We start from the raw sequence: 24,327 nt of genomic DNA on the forward strand, positions 1-24,327 counted from the left end.
AGATCTTGCAACAATAGTAACTTATAAATTGGATTTTACCATTGGAACCAAGTGAAGGGAACAGCTTACCGCCTCAGAGCAAGCTGGATCTTTGAAGTTCTGTTGCACTTCAGGATATGCCTTTCTCCCTCCAAGTTAGTGCAAGTCCACAAAACTAGCTTGTCCTTGAAGCGAAGTGAAAATAATTTTCTTAAGCTGTTCTTTCCTATCTACTTTAAGCTCTTTTAATTTGCCATCTTTCCTGGGTCCATATTCTTGCTCTTCCCGATGGGCCAACTAGTGGAGCTTGTATAACCACGCAGTGAGTTGCACATAAAAATTAAAGCAAAAAACCCAACCCAGCTAAAAATGATACATGTTCTGCCATACAGTATCAATTATTTAATTCATTTCACCACCCACTCATTAGCTCAACTGCTGCCACAAGCGAACAATGGCAAGAGAGCAAGACCACACATTCTTCCAGTAGCTTTCACTTAGATCTAGTTTACATAGATCATTGTAAAATCACAGCCTGATTCCAAAAGCTTTTTGGTGTCCTTGTGGGATCATGAATGAGAAGGTTCCTTGGCACTGCCAGAACATCTGCTAGGTGGCGGACACAGGAGACAACATTAGAAAGGCAGGCCAGACGATCCAACGTAGGAAGCAATTCCAGAAAAGGAGAAAAGCTTGTTAACATATTTGGAAGGAAGGACGGCAAATGGAAAGCTATGAAGAGTGACTGTAAGAAAAGTCAATATATGTTATGCAACCTAGGTAGTAATCAGAATCATTGGGTTTAACAGGTTGTCATCAGTGAGGGCCTGCTAGCAATTGCACATGAAAAAACTTCTTTCATCTGAGCTGTGATACACCAAATTGTGGCTATCCTGTATGATCAGCTGATAGGAATAGCAGCCCTATTTAAGGCATCATCTAAATGTACTTCCCTGTTACAATTAAAGTTTGTAGCTGTTAGAACAGTTACTGTTGGTGTGAGTGTCGATTTCTGTTACAGCTAGTAGAACTTTTCTAATGTCTTGTTCCGAGCTTGGGTCATAACTTTTGATCAGGATGATCTAGGCTTTGGGTGCTTTCACTAATTTATAAAACGTTTCTACTTTTAGAAAGTTGTAGTGTTAGTGAAGGTTTTGGTCTGATAACCACACTGAGGTTATCAGATCATGGTAATTCTCTTGCCATTTTTTCTCTTGACGCACCTTTGCCATAGTGGCCAGGGATGGCAAGTTCCACTCTCTGAAGCAATGTGACCTATAACAGTGTTAGTTTTTGTGACTTTATCACAAGTATCTTCCTTCAATGGGGCATGTTCTAGCATGACATTTTGGACAAATACAGCTTTAATTTGTAAGTGGGAGGCAATAAAACTCATACTCATGACTGCAGAATGGGACCTGAAAGTGTAAGACTGTAGGATTGAGAGCATGAATAGTAAATTAAGAAGAAAGTGAATTCTCTTTTTAAACATGATCTTTAAGTCAGGTTGAAGAAGACTGGACTAATCTTATTTGAGTGCTTTGGGTTGTCAATAAGGTACCTCTGAGGTTTCAGCTTTTCTGCAAGAATAGAAGGAATTGAGAGCACCCAGTAGCTGTTGCCTCCTCACGTTTAAGGGCCATAGGTTTCTGTATATTATGTGCAAGACATCTTACAAAGTTAGTGGCTATGCTACTAACAGATCTACCTATCCAATTTACCCCTATACTGACATTTCTTCTGTAAAGGCTGCTTCTGTTAAACCTTTCAATGTCCAGCAGTCAGCCTTGAGCTGAACAAGGTAGAAAAGAGACAAGACTAGAATTCATGAAAGACGAAAAAGAAAAGCTTAGGAAAATTGTCAAAACCTAGAGTAGAGCATGGAATACCCGGGCCTCACTGGTTTTGGATTTTGTCAGAGCATTTCTTAGGTTATTTGCCAGCCATGGATTCCCCACCACTCTCAGCGAACACTCAGGTTGATCATTATAGCTACTGTGAGTCATTTTGTCAGTTCAAATGCCAAAGGTCTGTGGGATGGATTGAATGAGTCCAGTCCTAATAATGATCCATGTAGGCGTAAACATGCTGCCACTTGATGGAACATCGTGGTTTTTATTCTTGAAAATTACAGGCAAGACATAGTTTGTAGGTAAAGGCAGTATCTCTTATCAGACCAACTGGCACAGTTAGAAAAAGGCAAGATTTTGAGTAGACTTGAAGAGAGTTTCTGCAGAGAATCACGGAATCACAAAATGACTGAGTTTGGAAGGGACCTCAGGTCCAGCCTCCTGCTCAAAGCACAGCCAGCTGTAGGACTAGAACTAGTTGCTCAGGGCTTTATCCAGTTGGATCCAGGTCTGAAGACTGCACAGCTTCTCTGAGCAACCTGTTGCAATGTTTGATTGCTCTCATGATTGAAAAAAAAAAAAAAAAAAGATTTTTCTTTATATCCACAATATCTTCTCTTGTTCCAGTTTATTTGTTGTCTCTCATACTCCTGCCATGCCCTGCTGTGAAGAGCCTGGCTCCTTCTCAATAACCTTCTCAGAAGTACAGTCAGTCTGCTATTACATGACCCCTGAGGCCATCTCTTCTCCAGGCTGAAAAGGCCCAGTTCTCTTAGCATCTCCTCACAGGGCAAGTGCTCCGCCTCCAAAAATCTCAGTGGCCCTCTGGTGAACTCACTCCAGTTTGTCAATGTCCTTCTTGTACTGGGGAGCCCAGAACTGGACTCCATCTAGAGTGCTGAGTAGAGGTGGTGTAACCACTTCCCTCGATCTGCTGGCTCCATGCCTGTGAATACAGCCCAGGATGCTGTTGGCCTTCCCTGCTGTCAGGGCACATAGCAGGCTTGTGTGCTGCTTGCTGCCTGGCAAGACCTCCACCTCCTTTTCAGCAGTGCTGCTCCCCAGCTGGTCAGTCCCCAGCCTATGTTGGTGCAAGGGTCTCTTCCTTCCCAGGTGCAGAACTACTCATTTGTCCTTGCTGCATTTCGTAGAAGTTGCTGTCAGTCCATTCCTCCAGCCTTTCTAGATCTCTCTGGATGGCAGCTGTGCCCTCAAGTGTACTGAATTGTCATCCCGATTTGATGCTGCCTGCAAACTTGAGGAGAGTGCACTGCATTGCCTCCCCCAGACTCTTGATAACTGTTAAAATGAACAGGTCCCAGGATAGACCCCTGTGCTACTCACTGCCAGCCTCCAGTTAGAATACAACCCATGCCCTCTGAGCCTAACCATTCAAACAGCTTTTTACTAGGTGGATATCTAGTTGTCCACCCACCCAGACTTCAATGTCCCAAACTGAATACAAGAATACTTTAGGAAATGATGTTGAAAGCTTTACTAAACTTAAAAAATAGCAACATCTGGAAATCTGTCTACTTTTTCCTGTATTATACTAGTTGGTCTAATAAAAGGCATTTTCTCTACCTATAGATCTTGTCTTGACTATGTCTTTAGGCCATTGCAGTTATCACAGTGTTACCATGTAGAGATGCCCTTGAAAAATTGTGTACTCCAAAATTAGGAGATTCATGTCTTATTGCGTGTATGGATGTCAATATTGCCTTTATAAAACAAGATACAATTTCTTTTTATAGCACCTCTGCTTCCATTCAGATCATAGTATGGATATGTAGTAGGGGCAAATAAGGAGGCATACTGATGGGAGTTGTCATTTTCATCCACTTTGGTTACAGAAGATAACCAAAGCTTGTAGTCACTAGGGGAAGGGATTGTAGAAGTAAAATTGTGGTCTGATGGCTAAGATAATTGAAAACTGCTTGTGCATCTTCTACAGACTCTCCTAGAGTCCCTTGCCCTTCAAGTAATGATGCTGAAAAGAGCTTTCTACATATCTATTGACTGTATTCCTCAGGTTTTAGATGCTGACTGGGCATTCTTTTACCTGCAGAAACTGCAGAAATCTGAGCATTCACTAGTGGAAATTAAAAAAAAACATGTACTTTGATCATGCAAAGTACTAAGTAATGATAATTAGGTTTTTGGACAAAAGGTCCTCATTGTCTCTTTTCGAGTGCCACAACTTCTGTGGCCTTTCCCTTGTGCCTCTGCTCCCCCTTTTCAAATGGGAAAAACAACCTCGCTGTACTTCACAAAGATGATTGATAAAGTCTTCTCTTGACTTATAGCTATGTTGGTGAGAACTGATCCAATTGCTTAGCAATACTCTGAAAATAATTGCATTTATGCTTGTGAAAGTGCTTATATATTCCAGTGATGCACAGTATACGTGAGTGCATGATTTTACAACCCAAATTAGAGGGTTTGCATTCAGTCCAGCAAATTTGACACTGATAGATAGATATATGCATCAGGCAGTGCATACAGTGCACCAGTACCTGAGTTTCATCAGTACCCTGACTGGGATTTTAAGCAGGGACAAATCCCCCCAAAATGGCCAAATTCCTCTTCCCTTTTTCTTCTTTTCAGACAAATCTTACAAGGTGAAGTGAACCAGTCCAGGAAAATTTAGGTATTTCATAATTTTTAATAACTTACTTCTCCTTCTATTTTCTATTCTTAATTTCTCCTTCTATTTTTACCTTGGATTCCCTAAATAACTTGAAAGTCATCAGAATCTAAAATTTACTTTAAGAACTATGCCTAAGTTTATCATTAGTTGTTTGTACAGATAATTTGCAAGCTGCTGATTGGCAACAGTCTTGCACTGTCAGCTATGTGTAACTGTTAGATTTTGTTTGTTTGTTTTTAATCTGGAAGACTTTAAATAACAGTGGACTAAAATTAATTGTTCCAGTAAGAAAAGTAATGGACATGTATCTTGATAACATATAAAAACATCAAGTCTGGTAAGTCAGAAAATGTTAGTAGCTGGTGGCATTCTTCTGAGTAGAAGCACACTGTTTTGTGTGGCTTTGAGGCTCAGTCCTACAAGTAATACCTCAGCCTTTCTACTGATTAAAGATTTTGATGTTTTCCTATTTAGGAAAATGCTGAAATACAGTAAACACTGATCATTCACCTATAAGGATCATCTGCCTACCTTGCATTAATGCCCAGCTGTTTCAGAACTAGCACAGAGTGGGACTATTATGATACTGCAATATGCAGTGAAAGGTAATAGTATTGCTAACCGAAGTCTGTGTTCTGTATCATTAAAACCAAAATCACATTTAATTCTGACATCAGGAAAAGATAAGAGCTTTTATTTACTATAACCAAGTCCAAGAGCATTGTCATCATAACTTCTGTTTCTCTCCAGTAGTCCATAGCAAAATAGTTTTCTTTCCTTTATTGTCTTTCAGATTTAACGTACCTTACTAGTTTCGATTCAGGTCGTCAGGATGCTTATGTGCACGTATAATTTACCAATTGATTTTGATAAGAATTGCACAAAACTGAATCTCCTTCCTTCTCCCACTCCCCCCAAAACCCCAACCATGCTGCAACACATTCTTTCTTAAAATGCACATTTATAAAGTATGGAGAGATAAGGTGAAAAACAGCTGGTACCCTTGAAATAACTACTGTCCAGAAACAGTGAGACTCAAGATACAGAAAGGAAAAGCATAACAATACTGCTAAGAATGCTACTTTTCGGTTCACCATCTGATTTAAAAAGAACAAAACAGCTACTCAAACAGGATGTAGATAACATCATCCCAAACGTCCCTTTGTAAACATTTTCCAAGGAGACAGTGATTAGCTACTTCCTTTACAGGATATCTCTTGGTCAGCAGCAAGAGGCAAGACACACTCACTAGAAATATATTAAGTGTATTGTTTTAACCTTTTTTAAGTGGTTTCACAGATAAAATGTTGTGGATATAACAGTCCCTTTGAAAGTATCACAGGATGAAAGTTGGGCTCACAGAAGTGTGGGGGGGTTGTTGTTTTATGTAGTATTTACTTAAAATTTTTCTGTTTAGCAAATAGGACCTAAAATTACAGTGCTCCTTTGAGTTGGAAAGAAATGTAGACATGATTTCCACATAGTTTGTTTCTGACAGAGCTACTTCAAAATTTCCAAACTGAGTGGGCAAAATTTAATTTTGCTGCTGCAGTGTTCAAGGCTAGCATTAATGATTTTGCCCTTGTTATTTGCAGTGACAAAGTCAGTGGTGGGTTTTGTGTGAAGAAGCGGGAGTGACACAGTTGAGGTAAGGAGAAATGAGAAGTAATCACAGGGGTTTCACAGGATGTGCGTGTGTAGGAAGTGGCATTTCTCTGCCCTTTCTGATCTCATCTGCCAGGCAGGAACCTTTTCCAAGGGGATTTCACCCTGAAGTGCAAGGTTGTGCTGATTTGAACTGAACACGGGACTGAGTCCTGAAAATGTAAGTGGACATCATACACCACATAGACAAGGCCCATACTCCTCCTCTGCTGAGGAACTCTTTCCTCTTGCATCACTTTAAGGGAAATGCACTTTTCCCTTCTCACCAGGTTTTGCTTGACTCTCTGTTTCTCTCAGTATGCTCAGTATGTGAGTCAGCTGGAGAAGAGAGGAAGTGAGAGAAGAGGGGAGGAAGAGCATCTTCCCTCAAATCCATTCCAGCAGCTCACCAGAGCCCTTGGTGCTAGGGGATTAGAAGGAAGCAGAACAGAGCTAAGAACAAAGGCAGTATAGCTGCAGGTAATAGCAGTGGCTGCCAATGGCTTTCTGTCTTCGGTTGTTATTGATACAAGAATTAACAGTACCTTGACCATTATATAAAAGGAAAAAAATAGGGGGCTGAAAATGGTAAGTTTACCAGCCATATGTGTGCATGAAGCGGAAGATTAATCTTTCTAGGACTCCATTTGTCTTTCACATGCTCTCTTGTTCTCAGTTAGTCTGTATACATATGACTTGATCTGGAGCCTGTTTGCTCCACATGTACGGCAGAAGGAAGGGTGATTGACTGAAGAATTTATTTGACGCCTTTTCAGTTGAACAGAACTGGTATTTCACAAAGTATTTGGAGCTAGTTAGAAAAAATCCTGGGTTTTTTCAAAGCTGTTTACAAAAATTGTTACATACAACAGTACTTTGTTGAATTTCTACTTTGTCCCTGAAGAATATCATCAGGATAGGTCAATCCACTGGTCAGTCTCCATAGTTCTTAGGGTTATTAAGAATGAATGGAGAAAACACCTTGAAGAGGTGGGTGACCAAAATAGCAGCAAAACTGCGCTCGGACGCTTTATAGAAGAATATTTAACACTCGTATGTTGATACCATCAGGCTTCTACTTACATGAAGGGAATGTAAAACCCGTTCCTCAGTTTGCTTGATTTAATAGACACTTTGCAATAAATGATGGTGGGAACAGGATCAGGCAGATGAATGCAATAAAGAAAATTTTGAGTAAGCAGAGAGATAATGGACCACCTTCATTTGTGGTCCATTGTGGCTAGGTATAAAATGAATATGGGGAAATGTCAATTACTTAGACCTAAAATGATGCAAATTTTCCTGAACTCCTAAGATCTTTTCCATCTCCCAGTTTTATACCCCCTTACCTTCCCAGCTTTAAAGCAATGCGTATTGTTTCCTGTTTTAAAGGACTACTCAGAATAGCAATGTTGTCAAGCATTACTGTCACTTTTCTGGATTAGAAGCATTATCTACTGCTGGCTTCAGTTTTAATCAGGAGAGTAGCTATAGCAGTACTGAACAGAATGTAATTGCAAATATATGCCAAACCCAGTGTTCGGTCCTGTATCAGTAATCATATCATTTGAAGGCACCAATTCAGCAAACACGTTTAAACCCACTCTTATTTTAAAATGCCAAACAGGGACAGGCTGAAAATTCATATGCTGAAAATTAATCTGGTTTAAAAGAAATCCTTATTTGTTAGGAGATCCTTGAGGGGCAATATTAAGGGGTTCTTGTAAAGCCCTAGCCCAAGTACGTTGTTAGGTTCAGGAACTTGGTCTCTAATTATAGGTGGCTCTGTGAACATTTAACTTAGAAAACAATGCACAATTGTCAAGACATGCTGAGCACCTTCAGTGCTAAGAGTTCTGGTGGTCAGGCTACAAGAGGCTTAGGTAAAGTTTCCAAACCTTTTTGTAGCCTGAACTAGAAGTTTTTTTCAAAATTGTTAGTTTGCAGCTTTCTATTTTGCCCCTTTGATCATCTGTAAAAAAGAGTTAACAGTACCTTTCTTTAACACTTTTGAAAGCTTCTAAAGTCCTTGGTATAAACATGAACAGTGAAGTCTTATGGCAACCTGAAAACAATACAGTAGTAAAAGTTAGACTTTCTATTTCTGTCTGAAAAGTGATTGTTTGGGTGTGTTTTCTCTCTTCCTATCTACCTGTCCTATTTTATCACTTCCTTGGAATTTTGAGAGGAAGAGTTGTTAATGTTTGTTCAGGATGACTCACAGGTTAAAAAAAATAAAATGTTGTGTGCTATTTCTTTGTCAAATACAAGCACATTTTAAAATTTGAGTTTAAACTTAGTGGTATCTATCTTCAAAAGGTCAGAAGACAAAGAGGAGGAGGGAAAAACATTGTCAATAATATGTGTGACTAATGAGTCAGAGTAACTGAACTAGTATTCTTAATGCCGATTGGTTTACATAGCTTTTAAGAACATGCCAAACAGTATTATTCTCAGCATCAGTTACAGAATATTATTTAATAATGTGGACAAAAAAGTTTAATGTGTGTTTCCATAGTAGAGAGAAATGACAATAAGGAGGGAAAATCATGCTTAAATGGACATGTAAGATTCTACCAATATCCAAATTACTATTCTACAAGGTGCGAACTATTTGTATTCAGACAGGAAGGTTGTTTAAGTGCTTTTGTCTCAGTCTGTGGTTGTGGCAATGAAAAAATAGTTCCAACTCTTAAAAAAAATAGATCTGCAGATCCCTCAGCTTTTTTGCAGAATAGGTGGCAAAAAATAGGTAGTAAGACCCTGTAGGAGTAATTGCTGATTGAGATTCAGAACCTTATACCTCTTTTACATAGCTTTTATGATTTCTCTAACACACAGTGTATTTATGCACTAGTTACTGAGGATTCAGTTTGATCCACCAGTGGGAAGCATTCATGTGCCACACTGACTTTACAAATTTGTTCATCACCATTAGAATCATAGAATCATAGAATCATAGAATCATTTAAGTTGGAAAAGACCTTCAAGATCATTGAGTCCAACCATTAACCATGCCCACTAAACCATGTCCTGAAGTACCCTGTCCACTCTCTTTTTGAATATCTCCAGGGATGGTGACTCAACCACTTCACTGGGCAGCCCATTCCAATGTTTGACAACCCTCTCAGTAAAAAAATTTTTCCTAATATCTAACCTAAATGTCCCTTGCCTCAACTTGAGGCCATTTCCTCTTGTCCTAAGGAAGTTGGGCAAGTATGTAGATGTGCTAGACCATTTCATTTTCATACACATTTCCAAGACTGTGCTATGCTAATAGTTGTGGTGATGATGCTCAGATAAACAGATATAATTTTAGTGTTTGACATGCTTCCATAAGAAGTTGTTCCCTTGGAGCTGTGTAGATTGCAGAACATGCTTAGGTATACCACACAGGACTGAAAGAGTTATTTAATTGATTTTTTCTTTTGTTTTCATGTTTTATTTTAACTGCCTGTATTCACTTATATACAGTTCAAGTTAATATGCAGCTACCTTTTCAAGCATTGTTTGTATCCCTCAGCACTACTTTCATCATTTACCTCATTTTCCTGTTCCTTGAATTCTAATCTCAGTGTTTTTGGAAACATCAGAGATAAGAGGAAATTCAGGTTGTCACCCCAGCTATTTAACAAGCTTATCTCAATCATGTACCTTCTGTCTTTCATTTGTCTGCCATTTATGTATAGACTAGAATATGTTGGGGTTTTTTTAAATTTATCTGTTGTGCAAATACCTCCTTTTCCTTTTTTATTTCTTTGTGTCTCATCTGTCTCTTTGGCTCTCACAAGGCAAATTATCTAACAAGACAATTATTCAAAGCGCTTTGCAGTTTGTTTATGGAATATGTTTTGAAAAACAACAAAAACTTCCCACTATACAAAGTCCTTGTGCTATCTTTTGACTGACTAAATACTATGCTTTTTGCAAGCTTAATTCTTTTAATTTTTTTGCTACTTTGAAAAATTGCTTAAAAGAATCTTTTATTTTGAAGATGTTTAACATTGTTAAATCTTTGTCAGTTGTATTTTTATCTTCCATGGCCATATGGTGGTGATTTCTGATTTTCTCACAGTTTTAATGTAGTTAATTACACAGAACCTGGGGCAGCTAGGGAACTACCAACATTGTCATTTTACTAATGGCATCTGTTCAGCAAGATTGACATCTCAGTCCATGGAGTATTCTGTATTTCAAATTCTTTAGATCCAAGTTAAAATTCTTAATACCCTGACATAACTGCTTCCTCATTCTGGTGTCACCTGAAGTGCTGTTTCTGGACAGGCTTACTAGCCTGTCCAGAAATCAAAATCCATAGGTTCTTTGCTCCTCTGGCTATGTTGCTTGAAGAGCTACCAAGGATTACTTAATATTAAATATAACAGAAATGGAACCTAATTTCTCCCCTTCCCAAGAAGGTGTTCTGGTAGTTGGTTGTGTTAACATTTGTTGTGTGCATTCTCTGTGCACACAAGGTTCTTTAATTATTGAATAGGAGAGAGCGAGAGCACCCTTCCCTTTTAAATATCCTATAGCCTGGCATTTAAGACATTTTTCCACTGAGACGTGGAAGGTAAGATTTGAATTTCCACAGACAGCAGAAGGAATTGAACCTAGGCATCTCATAGAATGATATCATGAGTGCTAGAGCACTCTCTATGAGTGAGATCATCTCTACAAGGGTTCCCAGCATCCAAGCCATTGAATTTAAATACATTGCAAAAACAGAGCATTGACTTCCTTGTCCTTTGAAGGGAATCTATCTTGAGGAGAGATTCTAGAACCTCAAGTAAAAGAAATGCCTCCTTTCAGTAAAGAGGATTTATGTACCTCAGATGTTGTAATTTAAGATATGATCTCTCAGAAGTAATTACTATTAACTATGTTCAGCTGTTCCCACCTCAGAATGCAGCCTGTAGTCAATCTGAGTAACTTAAGGTTCTGGATTCTGCTCCATGGTCAAGCATCTAAAATGGCTTGTTACTGCTCATAACTTTCAGTCAACACTGTGTTTCACTGGATCTGAACTGCATGACATGGTCAAGGTCACAAAAGCAAGCTGTGGAAGAGCAAAATACTGAATTTAGATGTAAAAAATCTGATGATAACATCTTAACCAAGAGCCAGTCTTTCTCTCTCAAATCCAATAAACACGTCATAAGCATGCTGTTGACTTATGCTTCCATCTTTCCTTGATTACATCACTTTCTCATGTTGCAGTTGTATTGCTACTGATTGAAAGTACCACCCTCTTTAAATGTGTAATTGCAGTGATTGCACAACCAACTTTATCTGTATTCATTACTATAGCAACCAGAATAAAAACATTCCCTAGCCCATCCCATGTAAAAAGGTCTTACAGTTTCAGCTTCTCTCATTTTATGCTTATGCTGAGTGAATGTGTGTGACACAATGGAAATTGTGTGCTTTGGTTTGGTTGAAGGCTGCTCACATTAGTGAGGGTGGAAAACAGAAATATACTTGAACCCTTGTTTTAAAAAGGGAAAGAAAATTTCTGGCCTGCTCAGCAGTACTCAAATGAAACATATGTGCCCTCTCCAGCTTCATCCGCACACTCTTGGCAGGGTATCTCACCAGCTAGGAAGAGGGGCAGTGCTTGTAAAGGAGCAAATAAGTTCCAACATGAGACAGATGCTCAAACTGCATATTCTAATGTTAGAAGTTGAATCATTGCCTTCCCTGAGCCTCAATGAGGCCTTGTCTACATAGATGTTTTTGAGTAGACCTTGCCTAATTATAACATCGGAGATCACTAACATAAATATTCTCAATCATGAATCATAGCTTCACCCCAGTTTTCAACTCTGTTTCCTCCTTCTTCCTTTAAATACAGCAGCGGGGCTTTATGCTACCACCAGTTTTATCCTCTGAAGCGCAGAGGAAATCTGAGAGGTCTTGTGAATGTTCATAAAGACATCATACACACAGACTGAAAGGAGAGATCCTTGCTATCCATGCATGAGCAGTTATTCTAGTTCATTATTTTATTATGAATAATACTGTATTTGGCTTTCTTCCTTTAAGCTCCAGTTCTAAATGTTGCATTGTTTCATGAGATTCCATTTTGTTGTTGGGTTTTTAATTAATAAATTTCTTAATACAGAGGAAAACCTGACTGAAGAGGTCAGTGAGTGTTTCTGTTAACATCAAAACTAAAGTAGTATGATTTCTATCACATAAATTTTCTTGCTCTTAGGCTACAGTCTGGCATCTGCAGTTGCTCCCCTATTTTCACAACACTTATATTTAACATTACCTTTGAGACCAATACCTTTGAATAACATTATTTTTGAGACCAATATTTGGTGTCCAATTTTGCTACAGTTTGCCAACAGGTTCAAAAGTTACTACTTGAACACATGTGCAGGCACCCATACACACCCACCGTGATTGCACAAGTTTCGTTTCCTTAGGAAACCAGACTGAAAACAAGAGGCAAAACCAGAGAACTCAAAATTGTGTCTCCTAATCCAATATGCTATCCACATTCTAGCAAGTGAAAAAATTGAGTATTTAATTTCCCCTGTAATTTCTAAAGGTAAAAAGCAGCCTGACCCACTGCTTATCAGGCTTAAATGCAGGAAATCTTGATTCCTTTGTTTGCTATTAGGCAGTTGTATAATTTTGGTCGAATTCTCATTTCCCATTTCCCCTTTTGCCTGTTTAGACACAGTTTGGTTAGGCAGGAGCAAGCACTTGATCCATGTCTTCACAGTGCTTAGCATGCTGATGCCCATGAAAGACTCTGAAAATCAATTCAAATACATAGTGCAGCATTCCTCTAGTTGATTATTGTACAATTAACAAGAACAGAAACAACATCTGAGGACTTCAGTCACCAACACACCAGAAAATAGAGCTGTTCACAGCTAACTTTTTGAAATCTTCCTGCAGATTAGAGGGGATTTGTTTATTGACTCTGTGGACAATTTTAAACTGGTACATCTTTTTTTGGATCATTTAAAAGCAGAAAAAAAAAATCAAATAAATTACTCCTTATGAAGAATTAATCCAAACTACTAGTTTCTTCTACTCTTAAACACTCTTCTGAAGGATTCATCTCTTAAGCACTCATTTCTTTGGCTATTTACAAAACGCAAGGATCCTAAGAGCGAATTACAGTCTTACTATTTCTCCTTTTTCTAATTTGAGAATGAAAACTACATTGAGAAATCCTGTCTAGTTTTGATGTTGCTGGTGATGCAAGTGCTGATAACTGCAGTAGAATTTTTTAAGTGAGTTCTAAAGAGCTATAAAAGCCTGGCTTGCTCAGTACCTTACTGTAAACAGACCAAGGGATGGGTTCTACGATAAGACAGTAAGCACACACCACACCCTAGATTCAGTTACATCAGAAAAAGTGACAGGTTTTCATTCACACTGCCTCTCTGAGATGCTATTTTCCTCTGCTTTCTTTCAGCACAAATTAAAATAATGGATTTGTGCCTCAAGTTTAATGTCTACAGTAAGGGTTCTGAACTGTTAAAAAGCCATCCTTGGCTTAACCATAATGGACGTAGTCTCATTTTGCCTGACAAATGTGTGCTGTGCTTTGGAGTAATATAACAGTGATCCCACAAAGCTTGTGCAAATTATGAGGAGCAGTCAGTGAAACTTAAGCTTAATTTGGATTAGGTGTCCACCATTCTCAGTTTATGTTAAATCAGTAACAAGTTTTGTATTGACAAAGCCACCTCATTCTGCCAGTTACTTTTAGGTCTCCTGCTTCTTATGTACAGTGTGTTTAAAAAGGCCTATTTCTCTCTTATGCACTATTCTGGGAATTTCCAATCAGAATTTCAGAAACTTCTGATTAATTTTCCTACCTGATTGATAACTTATCAGAATTTGTTCCTGATTCATAAAAAGAATTTTAAGAAAAAAAACTTTAACAAGATATGACTAGTATACACAGCATCAATTAACAGCCAAGTACTAAAAAAACCAACCCTTTAAGCTAGCATTAACTGATGCTCTATGCAAATTAGCATGAAACACAGTAGCAATGAGTACAGTTAAGCTGATGAATAGATGTTGGAATAGTAAGGAGAAGCAAATCTATTATCTGTGCTAGGAATGTGAGAACTGTCTTTCTAGAATGCATCAGTGCTCTTTCCTTTCAACCTTGAACCTTGCATTTATATAATACACTAAGTACTTCAAGCAAGACTTGAAAAAAAAGTGCGTTTTTACTTTTTACTTAAGCAAATATTTCCATCATGTGTTGTTGTAGACTTTATAATAGACTATTTTGTACTTAGACTGCTGCTTAGGAAAGAATCCCAAGTAGCTGGAGTTCAACCTTGTAATCAATGCAACAGTACTGTCATGAAATAGGACCTTTTCAGATCCCCTAGGTGGAAAGAAATTTTACTTGGGGTCTTAATTCTATTTACTTTTTTTTTTTCCAAATGCCTTGTGATGATCTTTGAAGTAGCACATTGTGCAAATTGTGTGCAGTAACTACAAAACACTGTTTCAAAAAAATGGGTAATACCTCTATATCAAAGATCAGAGCTGAAGCATCAGGAAACTGGTGCCAGGGAAGGCATATAAAATACACTACATGGATGTTTTCTGTAACTTAGATATATGACAGTTGTACTCACACAGCTATACATGGAGTAGAGAAGACTCTTTCTCAAGTTTGGGGCAGGATAAAAGAGATATGAGGTATGCTTTTAGATCAAATCCTTACAGCTGACATAAGTGAAGTTGCTGTGTAAAAAGCTTCAGATGATAAGGGAAATAACTTGACAAGATAGAAAATATTACTTAACATTGTTTTGAAAAAAAATATAGCACAGATATTTACCCTTTCTTATCAGCACATTTATGAACAAAATTAATTTACCAAGCTTTGCACATTTATAAAATCTAGCTCATAGCTTACTGATTCTGCCATTCATTAAACATTCATTATTAGACTTACTACATCGCTTAAAATGACTCATGCGCTTCTATGTAGAATTTCAATAACATCCTGGTTGCTAGGGTACATGTGATCACTCTGACATATAAAGTACCTGTTAGAAATAGTTGGGTTTTTTAAGTATATAATGAACAAATCTGTAGGGTTTTTTATTCAATAAATGTTTCTGCCAGTAGTTAATTATGCAAAAAAGGATGACATTTTATGCCTTCAAATAAATATTGGGTTGTATTGTACACAATCCCTAACTGATACGTATGACAATTTTTTTTTCCATTTCAGTAAACAACTTTTTATTTCTGCCATATGCGTGTGATACAATAGTTTCCTGGGTGGTTTTCCTTGACTTATTTTTTTCCCCACAGGCCCACTCTGTCATTGTTGCTTGCCTATAATCAGTTTTTATCTTTGCTTCAAGCTTCTCCTAGTTTTTTTCTGAGGACCAGTATAAAAACATTACCTCAAATGTGCATATGGCGCTTGACATATGCTTCTGTGTCTTCATGTTAGAATTACAGGCTTGTTCATGCACATGGCACTCTGTCCCTGCATGAAATGCTTTCTTGGAGAGACTGGGAAAATTTGCAGGCACTATCACTCCTCCATTAGTCCAACTACCGCCAGAATTTATGCTTGTGGATAGTGTGACACAATCTGAGCTTTAAGACCAGAGCCATCTCTGCCACACTGCTATTTAATTATAAATTGTGTCCTGAAAAACCTATGTTAAATGAACACTAAACCTGCAAAGTGATGGGGTTGGCATATGAGGAGACCAGAATTCCTGCTGCCTATAAAAATAGAAGTGGGTGAAACAAATAATTTTTTTTCGGTTTGGTTGCAAAAAAAAACCAATCAGGAAGTATGTTAATTTTATGTCAGTCCAAAAGACTTTTTTTTTTTTTTTTTATAATATGTTTTTCTTAGTCTGGATTCACGAAAAAGACTTCATTGTGAGTCATTAAGAATTCTATTCATTTATTCCATATAACATTTGGGTCTTTTGAATTGTTTTTAATTTAGCTCAGTAACGAAACAAGGCACGATTTTTCAAAATGAAACATCAAAAATATTTCATCATTTATGAAATGAAAAGTTTCCCCTTAATAATAGCAAAAAACTAGAGTTTAATATTACATACCTCTCAGTATTATGTATCAGATTCAACTAGTGTTTGCAAATAGTGTTAGTACAGTAGAAAATGACATTTTTTATTATTAAAAAAATTCCCTAGATTTATCTAAATCCTTACTTTAGTCTCTAGGTAAACATGCATCATCAGACAGTCTTTACCTAAATAAGAACATATTATTTCTGTAGGACTCCTGCCTAATGACTGTGCATTCAGTGTTCATGATAATCAATGCTCACTGATTATTGAAAGCACTATATTGCAAGGGAGGAAGCTAGCTAAAAGGAAGATAACAAGTAGCATTGAAAGTGAAAGTGCTGTTAGGAGAGAATGATTACTGGACTCTTCAAGGGTCAGTGTTTAAACAGTTCTTGTTTAATAAATTCACTAATTAGCTTAGTATGAAGGTACAAGAGCGTGGTAATTGAGTTTGCCAATAGCAAAAAATATGTCTGTCACTAACACAGAAGGCAGCTGCAATATCCAGGAAGACTTGGATGACTGTAAGGACTGGAATAATATACAAGGGATGAAATTAAATAGTATGAAGTACAAGTACTCTTAGGGACTAATACGGAGAATTTCTGTTCATTTGTGAGCTCACTGACTGGAAACAGCTGTGGTCGGGACAACTGCAGTGAGTGGTTGATCACAGAATGATTTATTAGTCACCAGTGTGGTACGGCTGTGGAATAGGCAAGTGTACTAGATGACATTGGTTACAGTAGTGTTGGAAAGCAGCTGTGTTATTTGATGTGCAGGAGCTATCTCATCGACAATAGTTCTTGGCATCCAAGCTTAAGAAAGATGAATTCAGAGTGAAAGAAATGTTATGGAAGGAGGGGCTCTATTTCTCTGCTATATTCCAATCTGTCATAAAATCTTTGTTCATTTAGCTGAATATATGAAATTTCATTCTAAAGGAAAACATTAGCACAAGAACAGATAGAAACTTCCCATGAATAAATTCAGATTGAGCATTAGAAGTTTCTGACAAAACTGTCAGTAAAATCCAGAGATGGCTGGGTTATGGCTTCTCCTATTATGAGCAAGCAATTCAATAATCCTTAAAATCAATTTGGAACATTTAGGAAAAGGATTAGATTATGAGGTTGGTTGCAATTGTAGGAAATTAGATTTAGTGACCCATAGCATAATTTAGGTCTGATAGTTGTATGGTGCTATGAACAGTTTGCTATTTTCTGCGGTATACTGCTGCATGAAGTATTGTAGGGTTCAATTATAGGGAACTTACTTACTGGGCCTGAAAGTAGCTCATGGTCGCAAGAGCGTTCCAGACACCTTTAGAAGGCCTTGAACAGAATAAACAAGAAGATAGAAGAAGAAAGATCCCAATTAGAAAAACACAGGTGCACATTCCACGATAAAGGGAACTTGGCACAACCAACCTCAATTCAGGGGCTTATCTTGACCAATTGGACTGAGACAAGTTTCACATGCTCTAGCTAACATAGCCAATTATATCCTGTGTGTATGCACGTGTACAGAGTGAGTATAACTAACTGTATCTTATGTTTATACGCGTGGACAATATCGATGTAACCAATCACAGTTTATGCTTGTATGCATGGACACCAAATGCTTGCATGTAGCAGCCAATCAAAGCTTCTAAACAACTTAGAGAATTGTATAAGAATGATCAGCTAGGCTCAATAAACTGGTGACTTTAATCATCATATTGGTGTTCTATCATCCGGACCCCGCATGGAATAACCCTAAACCCTACAAAGTATTTACAGTTTACTGCAGTCTGTACTGAAAACAGAATAATTAGCTTCCATTTAAAAATTTCTGTTATTATTACTTAATTTATTTTAGTAAAGATTGAAAGAAAAACTGCTTATGTTGTTTATATATGGAATAGCAAAGTACTGAGAGTAAAACCCAAACAGTTAAACCAAGTAATGTTGGGTGTCCCATCTAAGATCTTTATAATCTATTTTTCCAAGTATTTAGAAATTTATATTCAAACCATACTTATCACTAACTTCTGCTGAGGAGACTCAGCTCTGCTGCAAGTCAGACCACAGGTGCCTTTTTTTTTTTTTTTTTTTCCCCTTCTGTGTCTTGAGTGATACTTAGATTGAGGAACTGTATGGAAAAGACAATTTAATATAAAATCCTCCATTAAGTTCTATAACACTAGTTTAAGCTGTAGCAAAAGACCATATTTCTTTTCATCTGATTTGTCCCTAGCAAGTAGCAATGTTTTATCTCAAGGTGACTATTAAGGGTTGAAACTGAAATGGTGCTGATACGCAATTTATGCAAAGGACTTAACTAGACAACATGGTTGAATTAGTATCATTTGTTAGCTGCTCTACCAGTCACTGTTATTATCCCCCTGAGTTTCGGTTTAGAGGATAGCCCCCACAGGCTCCAATTCCACTATACAGAGCTTCAGTTGTAATGCCAGTCTAAGGCGTTGTTGTCTTTCCCATACCTGGACATTCATTACTCCAGGGCTGCAGTTTACGTCCCCTGCTTCGTATCTGTACAGCTGACTGTGGGACTGTGTTGTGAACCAAGTCAGCCAACTGATCTGCCTTATTTGTGCACGTTTTCTTTCTTTCTAACATAAATCAGTTAAGTCCTCCAGTTCACAGAATGACTCACAAACTGTTGCTCTGGCTTAACCTAGAAGGGGGATATGCACTGCCGCATGAGTCCAGGAACAATCAACCTGAATAGCTCCTCAAGCTATAGTATTGTAGAAAAATGATTTCTGGGTATGTCTGTGTTGGACTCTAGATGTGTGACCGTTGCTTGGGTAGACAAAACGGTTCAACTGTGAATTTCTGTTTGGTAAAAGTGCCTGTAGTCATTAGAAAATTATCAGATGAAACGAGTTTTAATCAGGGCGGGCAAATCCATACCATCATCTTGGTGAATTTAACAAAGCGTGAAAAGATTGATTATATCCACTGGTACTGTGCATACATTGATCCTATAATTTAATCTTCTCAATCTACAGAAGTCTAGAATGTAATTTAACACAGACAATACAAGATATTTTCTCTTGATTTTACTCTCAAAGATGGTTCCATTGTGGTAGCTGAAATTTACAGAAATACCCAGCTAGTGGCAAACAGTGGCATGAAGAATTTCAGCCCAAATAGTTGCAGTTTGCTAGTTAGAAGCAAGAAAAAGTAAGTTCTTATTATGAAAAATTATAAGTATTGTAACTCTTACAAAATGCTAACCTCGTAAGCATTGCACTTAGTGCCCTGCTTTAAAAAAAAGGCAGGAATGTTGTTTTTAAGCTGTGGTTTTACTCTATCTTTACATGCTCTGCTTTGATTTTGACACAGCCTGTATGAGCACTTCTAAAAACCGTGATATGATAGGTGTTTTTAAAGTGTGCTTCTGGGAAATCTTTGTGCCTGTCAGGTAGTGATTTTGTAAAATCTGACAAAAAAAGAGAGTGTTAATCTCATCACCAGATACCAGTTTCTTCTTTAACTTTCTTTCTCAGTTGTGCAAGTAGTTTCTATTTAGTCAGAATTCCTGAACAGTCAGACCTGAAGTTTTCTCACACTATAAGGTACTGCAGATTGCACAGGTGCATTGGAGAAGTGTTTTCTCTCAGATGTTTATTGAAGACTTGAATTTAAGCCAGAATTTGTATGTTCATGGACTTCATGTTAGAGTATTCTGCCAAGCTCACCTGCCGTCATTCTGCTTTTGATACCATTCCTTTCAAAGAGAAGGTAAAAGCTGGAAATTTTAACAGATGAGTTAATTATAGTAAAACAATTATCTTCCTTTTTGCATATGCTTCTCATAGGGATCACATAAGGCAAGTGCCCATGTTTTCGTTCTACCTAGTATTGAGCAGTGAGTGGTAAATTGAAGGATAGCCCTTCAAGTTACTTTAATTGTAGAAACTGGGAATGACTGCTTAAAGATTAATCCATGCTGCAATCTTTTTGTATTTTGTCTATTCAAATTTTGCTCACCAACTTTCTTGCTAACTCAATTGTGGTCTTATATTGAGTCTAAAAAAGGCACATGTGACAGATTTCAAACAAGTTAGTTAACTAAACTAACCTAACTTGAATGTAAATGCTATATGCTACAACATTGTGATATCTAGAAGTCTGTCACTCATTTATAGCCTAGGTTTGTGCTTTAGAAAGCACTTGTTTCTGGTTTGAAAATGAGGAAAACTTATAAATAAATAAAAGCAAATAGATACTGAAACATGAATTCTAAATGAGTAACAGCCAAAGTCCCTTTCTCAATCCAAGCTTTTGTGTAAGGGAACACCACCTATATTTCAAACAGTAAATCCATGGGATGAAAACTTAACTTCTTCTTTTCCTCTCATTCTATCTGAAAGTGCAGACAAGGCTCCCTGTGAAGTAAACCCTCATCCAGTAAGAAAAGTGTTATGGAAAATTTCATTTCTTTAACAGATAGATTCTACCTTCCTGTTTGTATGGCACGTAACGCCTGACAAATAAAACTAGACATTTTTTAAAGAAATTCTACAATTGAGAGTTATATTTAACTCATTGAACAGATTAGTTGAGGGAGAGAAGGGAGTAAAGTTCAGTGCTGCGTGCATCACTGAGTAGAGAAGACAAAACCACAGTTCTCATTGAAGTTCCCAGGCATTGGTTCACCTAATGCAAAATTTATCCTATTAGAAATATTGCTTTGGTTTCACTTCTTTTCTTTCTCTTCCATGCTCTCTCTCCTCTCAGAGTAGTAATTTATTTGCTGTCTTTTAAGAAGTCACAGATGTGTCCCTTGTTACATAAAAAGATAAATTATATACTCTTTAAAGAATAGATGGAAACAACATCACAGTAGAGGAGGAGGAAGGAACTACATGGCCTTTCTGCTGAGGTGGTATGCCATGTGTGCTTAATGGGAAACTGCAGCCTTCCTACCCTAAGTCTATGCCTAAACAATTCTGTATCTTGTAATCTGCATGATTCACTGATTACTTTAAACTTAGCCACCGAAGCATATAAGTAACACTTATAATTTAAAATTCCAATTAAAAAATCAGCCTTAAACTCTAGCCTACTGTCTAGAGTAATCATCTGTATTCTGATTTCCACACCAATATATACACAAGCATTCAGATGAAAGACCAGGGATGTGGACCTCTGTCTTGCTCTTTGGCGGACAACATAACCAATTAGGCACATCTCATGCTGAGTGCATGAGATAAAGCACAAGCCTGAATATTGCTTTCCTGCAGGGTGTCAAAAACTAAGACAAGAACATACTAGATGATACATCCTCCTATTTTGATCTACTTTCACCCTCACAAGAAAAATGTAATGTATATATTTGTCACAGAAAAAAGCCCTTTTAGTGAGAGCCTAATTTGCCTTGCATTCAATATTTAATTACATATTCAAGAGACAATCTCCACTATATACCTTTCAGCAGCAGTGCAAAGGAGTCATGATTTAGAAGAAGCAATTTGCAGAGATTACTATAGATAAGTACATAAAGTTTAAGATGTTATCAGCAGTGTTTCTGAGCTTTGTAATTGTTGATTAAAGAAGAATCCATATCCTTAGGTTCTGAAGATATCTTAAATAGATGTTCCCTTTACAGCCTGAGTATGTGTTGGAACTTATATGGAAGGAAAGGAAAAGAACAAAAAGTTCTGTAAGGAAACATCAAAGACCATTAGAGAAAGCTTTTGAAAAGGAGACAGTAGCATATGGCAAAATGATCAAGCACTGCTACATAGAGAAGAATAATATTCAGCTATTAAATGGAACTGACTGACTATATTTTGAAAGCAGTAGAACATTCAAAACGTATAAAACTTGCCTGTGAGGTGTTTTCTCTGTAGTTAAAAGCTATTTTTTTAAAAGTTTACCAAAGGATAAGCATTTATTAATTCTCTGAATTAATTTATTATTTTTAATGGAAAATAATATTTATTGTTCATATATTGCATATAGATAATGTCTGGTTGTTCTAGACTGAAAAAAATACGTACATAAAAAGAGTTCAGCAGATCTACCATTTTAATGCATTTGAATAAAAACCCCAGAAACTCCATGTGGCTTAGTAAATAAGAGAACATTTTAGTTAAATGGAAACATTGGTTGACACAAAAATGACCACTTTTAGTCATATCACTTTAATGAGGTAATTTTACATTTAATAACTCAGACCATTTAACACTGAGATTAATTGATAAATTTTTTCTTAAAGTTGTTGCTAAACAGTATTCTTCTCCATTGAACCTAGTTAAATCTTTCAATATATATATTCTTGTATCTCTACTTTATGCTAAAAATGGCCTCTCTGAGAACATACTGACTACATAGCAAATTTTTAAGTATTGAAAACATTAAAATGGCCTAAAATGCAAAGTATCATTCTGAACCTAGATTCTGAACTCTTTCGAATTGCAATGTTATTTGAAATCTAGACTCATTTTGAGACGCACATACTTCATTTTAGAAATGCTTTCTCTAGTAAGCAAGCAAGAGCACAACTTTATCCAGTCATCCCGTATTGCAATATAGTAAGAGAAAATTTGGCATGCCAGTTCCTCTTAACTGAAATAATCTTAGCATGATGCAAAGGGTAAAACAGCAAGGCACATTTCAAACGGAAGTAAAGGGCCCATTAGGCTCTTCATTTCTATAGGCTCTTTAGAAAATTCGGTTACAAAGAATATCTAATCAGGCATATGATGTTTTATACATAGCATACCATAATTTGTTGGGTTTTGATCTAGTTCTTAATCTCCTATACTATAAGCTTGATGTGTTAAAAATAGGCTAATGTATAGCTACAATTGATTGCATTAGTAGTTGAGGAATAAATTCAAATACTGCACTCCGGAAGTGTGTAATCCAGAGTAAGTCTGGTTGTAAATCAGGACATTAATAGCTCAAATGTTAGTAGACACATTATCAATTAACTGCTAGCAAAAAAAGGTTTTTAGAATTGAGGCTGGTTTTTGAAGTTATTCCTAGATATTGCCACATTTTATTTTTGTATCTTTTTTTTCATGATCACTATTTCAGAGTAATTGAGTCTGTAGATGAAAATTAATACACAATGTCAAAGAGTGTAGAAATACAAACGCAAAGAAGTAAGTTCCTAATTTATTTTTCTCAGTTCTGGTTTTTGTTTTGAATTCCTGCTTTAAGGCTGTTCAGTGTATTTGCCAGGTGACCAATAACTCATATTTTACTGAAAGACACAAGCTATTTACAATGGTAACTTGAATGCATATTATACTGTAAAGCATATGCACCTCATTGGATGGATTAGAATTGACATTTTGCACAGTACCTGGCCTGCACAAAGAAATTAATCTCATTCTTTTTTTCAAAATTTTCATGGTTTTGGTCCAGGCGACATGTGACTGTTGAAGTGCAAGACTGCTTTGTTCTTCACAAGACTCATCCAAGTCATTGGATAGAGTGAATATCATGTCCTTTTGGAAGATCATGTCTTCATCTCATCTTCACCTTGATAAAAAGTAAGGAACAAAGTTTGACAAGCAATGTGGGAACCAGAAGCCACAACTGCGTTGGCCATGCTACATTGAGCAAAACTGGCAAAATCCTGTTTGGCTTGGAAGAAAAGGCTAGGAATCAGAGAGAAAGGTGTATCAATACCAGTGTCCACAAGATCAAAAGGTTATCAGTTAGGAATGAGTTCAACACCACACAGGAGCCAGAGAAACTTGGTGCTTTTTGTTGTTTTGTGGGGTTTTTTCCTCTGAAAACAGGTTTTTCTGGGAAACCACCTGTGTGAATCATGACAATTTTTCATTTCAAGAGAAATTTCTGGTTATATTGCCTTATGCTAAGTTTATGGTACATCTCCCAGGAGCAATATATCTTACACCAATGTATGTTTTCAGAACTTGGCTGATTCATGATATGTGAAATAATTTGCTTTAGCCTTTTTGTTTAAAACAAAACTAGCTACAGTGTTTGTTGTCATAGCCTGCATTAACTATCTCAATGTGTGTTACATAAAATAGTACGAAGACCTTGCTAGTCACCCTAGGATCTAATATATGTATATGCTTCTTTACCTGCAGCATATCCACGCGTGCTTGGTCACACAATAATGTGGTGTCAACAGGGTGATT

The sequence above is a fragment of the Buteo buteo genome, chromosome 6, assembly GCF_964188355.1.
Source record: "Buteo buteo chromosome 6, bButBut1.hap1.1, whole genome shotgun sequence".
Classification (NCBI taxonomy): Eukaryota; Metazoa; Chordata; class Aves; order Accipitriformes; family Accipitridae; genus Buteo; species Buteo buteo.